The following is a 6,225-nucleotide window of genomic DNA, read 5'->3' on the forward strand; positions in this document are numbered from 1 at the left end:
TCAAATCCATTTGCAGCACAAGAATTCTGTTTCCTGCAACTCAGACACGTGAAAATTCACTTTATGGCAGCAGCAGCATTTGTTAGGTATTGGTTCTGATTTTTTGCATTATTTTGAAATAGGACACTTAATGGTAACTACATTTCATGAGGCAGGAATTTAGATAAATTACTTCCCAGACCCAGAACCACCCCTCACTTACACGGGTTTAAATCTGAACCAATTTAGCTGAAGTAAGTGCAATTCCCATGCAGTAACACCCTGCCACTGTTCATGAGATCTGAAATTAACCTTTCACAGCTTTGTGTGCTGAAATGATGAATCAAAAGTAATTCCAACGCTAAAAAGTCAGGCGTGTGAGCAAGAGAGAGCACAGAGTGCTCGTGGTGACGCCTGCTCTCTGCCCCAGCCTGAGCTCAGGCTCCCATCGGCAATCCCTGAAAGTACAGGAGCCGACCCCAGGCCCACAGATAAGTTACGAAACAACCAAACTGAGCAGCGCCGGTGCACGGGGCAGAGCACGCCCATCTGGCAGCACAACAAAAACCAGGTTTTTCTGTTCGCAGTACACCACAGCAGCATGCGGCAGGCATCGCCGGCAGAGTTAATGGTTAACTTCTAAAACAATTGGCGCTGATACATCTTCAGTGCCAAGGTGTTTCGGGTTGACCCCGGGAACCCAGGAGCCGGGGAAATGGCATGGGGTGAGGTGCAGCGAGCATGCGCAGGCTGCAGCCAACAGCGGTCGCGTTTCGACGGGAGAAAGGGGCTTAACAGCACCCTGTTGGCTGGGGCTGTTGGCAATTTTCACACAGACCATTTTCCAATTGTAAAAGGCCAATTCGTCAGAAGCAAACACATTTCAGAGAAGACGGTCCTTTTAGATTAATTTCCACGTCAGCAAAACACCTAAACAAAAAATGATTCATTAATGGCATCCCAAGCTGACATTTTCAGAACATGATGTCTAGATTGCCATGTAGGAACTTCATTACTTTGAAATATATTTCCTTTTATATTAGAAAAGGCCATTTTTAAAAAGTTGAAATTGGAGCCCAGTGCTTTGATAGACTAAAAACTCTACCCCTACCCCAATCCAGCTCTGATTTAAGGAGAAACACTGAAACTTTAACGTCCACTCAGTATCGGGATAAACATTAACTGGTGCTGCTGGCAAGAACGGCATTTGGCACCCTGCGACGGGAGCAACGAGCCTGGCAGCAGTCCTGCGTTGCAGCTCACCCAAGGCTCTGCGCAGCAAGCTTGCACGGGCAGAGGGGCTGTGCGGGCCCCGGGTCTGGGGTCCTGGGGCAGTGCCCTGCCCCGCGGCGCCCGGCCCAGAGCGCAGCGTGCCGTCCCCCCTGCTGCCCAGGGCAGCTCTGTCGGTGGGGGCTCCGAGCTGGTGCCGAGGTTAGCTCCGGGCATGCACGCCCAGCGGCCAGTCCCAGCCTGCAGTGATGTATTTGTTGCATTTCGAGAGGAGTCTGAAGAATGGGAAGCATCTGCCTAGAAACAGAGCCTCCTTGCCAAAGCCACGTAATCCAGGATCCTTGGTTTCTTACAGAAAACACATGAGGCATCTTCGTAATTCCTTCCTATCTGCTGTTCTCTGAAACCGGCTAACCTAGACAGGTCCTGCCAAAAATTAACTCCCGGAGTTTAGCAGCCATGGGACCCGTCCAGGACAGCCCTGGGACGGACCCAGGGACGAGCGTGGGCATGCTGGGCTGCCAGACTCAGGGCGTCCCGCCGGTGTAGGGGGTGAACACGGCGCCCAGTGCAGCCCGGGCATCTCAGCGGGTGTTACCGGTGTGTTACCGTCCCACTACTTGACGCAAGAGGCTATTTCTAGCTACACTGTGTTTCTAACATGTAATAATATTTTGCACTTTTCTTTGTGTGGAAAGGTCAGGATCAAAAGAAAAGCCTGCAGTGGAAGGCAGGCCTCTTCAGCGTCCTGCATTTGAATGCAAAAGCATGTCATACGCCAGCAGAGCTATAACTGGTCTGCACTGTGTATGAAAAAATATGCTAAAATACCTTAGCTGTGATTTAAAATTATAGGCACAAAACATTAAGCTCTATCAGGTAAAGCGCAGGGCAGATCTGCCGCGAGTGCACAGACCTCCTCGCCCACCTGCAGCAGGACGGGCAGTGCCTGGGGGCTGGGGGGGGTCCCCGGGCCAGCTCGGGCAGCCAGGGGTGGCTGGGCAGGGCTCCCCTTTGGCTCCCAGGGCCGCCCTGCCTTGGGAGGCTCCCGGTGCAAGTCTGCCTGTCCCAAGGCTGGGGACTCGGGAGCTGACTCGGCTTTTGATGGCCTCATCGTCCTGCCCGCCCCTCACTGCTAAATACCAGTGCTGATCGTGGCAAAATTTACTTCTGTTCCTGACTGTTTGTGCCTAGGAAAATAAAAAAGATTGCTAACGAGTGAATTAATGAAGAATCAGGCATCCCATTTGCTAAGAGTTAATTTTCAGAGACTATGTTCAGATGCCTTTTAGCTTCTCCCTAGCGAGGGTAGAAGGGAAGGAGACAGGTGCCACCTTGTGTGGAAGCGTTTCTTCATGCAGAAGGCACTGGGAGAGAATTTCTTTTCTTTCCTGTTTTTTTCCTGTTAGCCAAGTCTTTGATAAACTCTTATCACTGAAATGCAGCCAGCTCTTTATTAGACCATGCCAACTATTTAAAAATGCACAGTAGCACAGAACTGCTTTCACAGAGACAATGATGACAGATGCAGTTTGCATTTTTAAGTATTTTGCCTCCTTTCTCCCTTTGTTGGTGTACCCCTTCCCTCACCTAATACACTTCCCTGCCCGTGTTCCCCAGCTCAGGACAGGGTGAGCCCTCGGGTGGGGGGCGTTGAGCTGCCTGGGGCGCCCAGGCCACGATGGCCCCGTGGGGGAGCCCCCTGCGCCCCGGCAGCCCCCGGGGCACGCGCGGTTGCTTGAGGCTCAGCCAGCGGCTGGGAGCAGCGGCCCGCGTGTCCGTGGGCAGAGGCGGGGGTCTGGGCCTGGCACACACCCACGCAGTGTGTCAGGTACAGCCACTGCTCAGCCGCTCCCCTGGTCCGAGCCTGAAGCGAGGACAGTCTCCGTGGGGCCATCGGGACGGGTGCCTTCGCCACAGGGACCGGGTGGCCGCAGTGGATGGAGGGAAAAACCGTCCCTGGGGAGAAGCAGAGTGCCTGCGCCAGGTGCCAGACCCTCTCTGTGGAGCAGGGGGCTGCACCCACGGAGCCCCCGCTACCCCCGCGGGCACCCGATCCCCCTGCGGTGCTCTGCAGAGGCCGTGCTGTCTGCTAGGCTGGGCACACCAGCTGCCGTGGGCTCCCGTCCTGCAGCTGCCTCCGCTGGCTGTCGCTGACCCGCCAGCCCCTTCGCTCCTGCTCGAGGCTCGCATACTCCATTAAAGCAAGCTGAAAAACCGAATGGCAGGAGACATGTGAGACGAGGACATCTGCAGGGTTAACTGAAGCTGTCACATTTTCCATCAGACATTTCTGCCTGAAGTAAAATCAGTCCCACGATGGCTTTCTGCGCTGAATAGCTGCAGGTGTCAGAATAGAATCTTCTATGAAGATTGGTGCGCTCAGATCTGTGGAGATGAGCCCAAATCTGCCCCGTGGCAGGTAATCCCCATGCTGTGCGCAGCTCTGTGGAAACGGAGACTGCTCAGTTGGTATTGTGTGCTCCTGCCAGGTCAGCTGGCTGTCTGCGGCACGCGTGGGGGACACGCATGCTTTCACGTGTCTGGGGTCTCCGGGCGCACGGGGAGGCTCAGTGCCATCCCTCGGAGGTGCTGCAGGGTGCCGCCTTGCTCCGCAGCCAGCAAAGGCTTGGCCGGGCTGTGCAGCAGGCACGTTGCTTGCTGCTGTCAGAGACAGCAGCCTTTGAGTGAAGGCAGGAAAATAAACAGCAAAAGCAAATCAATGAACGTGCTGAAGAGTGTCAGCAGAACAAATGCGCTCTAGCTAATCCATTAAGGAGCCATGACGTAAAAGTGAGGAAAACGGAGCCATTTGGTTCTTTCTTGAGCAAGAGCAGGCACAGGCTGTCCTTCCTGGCACCGGGCAGCTGAACATGAAGCGAACCGACCAAAATGGGACAAATCGTAAGGGATAAAAGTGGAGAGGGTCAGCGCTTCTGCCTTCCACAGCGCTGCCAGGGGGCAGATGGGCCCCTCTCCCCAGCCCGCGCGTCCGGCTGGGCGACTCGGGGCTTTGGCAGAGCTGAGCCCAGAGCACTGCGCTCAGCCTTCTCTCCCTGCTGTTCATGCGCTTTGGTTATTAATTACTTGCCTCACCGCCGCCATGGGGCTTACTCGAACAACCTGGGGGCCTCTCTGCGCTGCGGTGCCTTTGCACTGTAACAGGCGCGGCTGTTCTGAAAGCCTTACCTTGTTTGTGCTGCAGACGCTGTACAAAATCCTTCTGTAATACCAAATCCAGCTCCCGGTGTAATTATTTATGAGCTAGCCAGCAGACCTGGCAGGCCGGGCAGGAGTGCTGATGAAATGTCAGTCCTCACCCGAGCTGGCAGTGCATCTCCATATCTGCACACAGACCCGCTAATAAATATTTACATTCCTGCGCTCACCTCCAGCTCAGGCAGTGATTATTTTATCAAGGTCATAAAAATAGCAGCCTTTAAGACAGCACTAGCAGTTGACACTGGGCTGTGTATCCCAAGCCTTTATGAAAAATTAATTTAAAAACTCAATGCCCTGAGAGCGAAGGTGTCGGTCCCCCCGGCCACGTAGGCAGCACTGCTGGCCCCAACACCACGAGCGAGACCCAGCTTTGCAGCGCTGGCAGAAGGAGATGCCGGCACTGCCAGTAACTCGGGCGGGCTGCTGGAGGAGGGGGCACGGCTCCTGGCAGCCCGAGCTCGGCTGAAACACGCAGAGGGTGGTGGGTGCTGGCCCCTCACTGGTGATATGCCGGGAAACCTACCCGTGCTGAAAGAACCTGCTTCTTTTTCCAAGCAATCGGGGGTTCGAGCAGGGTGCCTGGAAAGAAGAGGCGCTGTAACTGGAGCTGGCAAGGGCAGGGGCATGCAGGACCCTCCTGGCTGCTCAGCCCTCAGGCCAAAGCGGGCAGCTGGAGTGCCCTGACCCTGGTGCCACATCGGGGAGTGCCAGCGGGGCTGTGGGGCATGCGATGCTCCCAAGGGGCTGCCCCTGCTCACCAGGGCTTGTGCCCCCAAGGGCAGGATGCAAGCGGCTCAGCTGCTCATGACAGAGTCGGAGCTGTGCTGCCTTGCTATGAAGTTAATGCTTTTTTTTTGCCCACAGAAGAGCCTTCTGTGGCTCTCACCCACAGGAGCACAGCATTGAGCAGGGGATCCGTGGGGCAGTGAAGCACACTGAGGCGTGCTGGAGCTCCAGCAGAAGAGAGGCTCAGTTCAGGAGGGACCTGCTCCTGCGCAGGCAACGTCCAGTGCCAGGGAGACGCGGGGTTGCTGGGGTGGGGACGCTGCTGCGCAGGGTCAGACCCCGAGCAGCATTTCCAGGCACCACACTGGCTTTCCCCTGCAGCTCAGCAAGTCCCTGAGCCGCGCAGGGAGAGCTCGTCCCGCATCCTGACCCCTGCCACCAACCTGATCAGACTGCCCAGCCTTAGCTGCATCCCTGGTGCAGAGCACTCGCTTTGCAGACTGCGGGGATTTGGGCTAGGCCCCAAGCAAGCGCATGGGGACAGCACGGGCAGCTCAAGCGCGGGCTGCAGCCTGGACTCGGAGGGTGTCTCTGAACCTGGGGTTGCAGTTGTATTTGCCTGCAAAACACCTATCAGCTCAGGGTGTTGGCCACTACGAGGGAGAGTTTTTCAATTTTGCCTTTCATACATAAGGTGCAGCACAGCAAAAGCTCTTAAACATAAATGTTTCAGAACTAATTTCAGTACCTTTATGGTTTTTTTTTTAGAAAATGTGCTCATTTTCTTCTGCCTTTATTAGAAAAGATACTTAATTAAATGCTATAAAGTTAAAGCTAAATGAGCAGCCCCCAACCAGGAGAACACTCCCCTTTTATTCTCTTTGTCCCCATTTTGGGTTACTAGTCCCAGCCCTCCCCAGGCAGGGACAGTTGCTTTGGCGTCTTTTTCATGGAGGAGACGAGTCAAAGCAGGCAAAACTATGTAAGATTGGTGAAAGAGGCTCATTCTGCCCATTTGTTCGCCCTAGCAAAGGGGATACATGCTGGCCATGCCCCCGGGTTTAAGGC

At 55.0% G+C, this 6,225-nt stretch overlaps 1 long non-coding RNA gene across 1 annotated transcript; it reads right to left on the reverse strand.

The window, feature by feature from the left end:
• Positions 1–2,649: 2,649 nt before the first annotated feature.
• On the reverse strand, positions 2,650–4,603 carry LOC135313330 (uncharacterized). The gene is made up of 2 exons (XR_010372946.1): positions 4,399–4,603; positions 2,650–3,418 (listed from the first exon to the last, which is right to left on the reverse strand). It is a non-coding gene; the product is annotated as an uncharacterized LOC135313330 (long non-coding RNA).
• Positions 4,604–6,225: the final 1,622 nt, after the last annotated feature.

The sequence above is a fragment of the Phalacrocorax carbo genome, chromosome 5, assembly GCF_963921805.1.
Source record: "Phalacrocorax carbo chromosome 5, bPhaCar2.1, whole genome shotgun sequence".
NCBI lineage: Eukaryota > Metazoa > Chordata > Aves > Suliformes > Phalacrocoracidae > Phalacrocorax > Phalacrocorax carbo.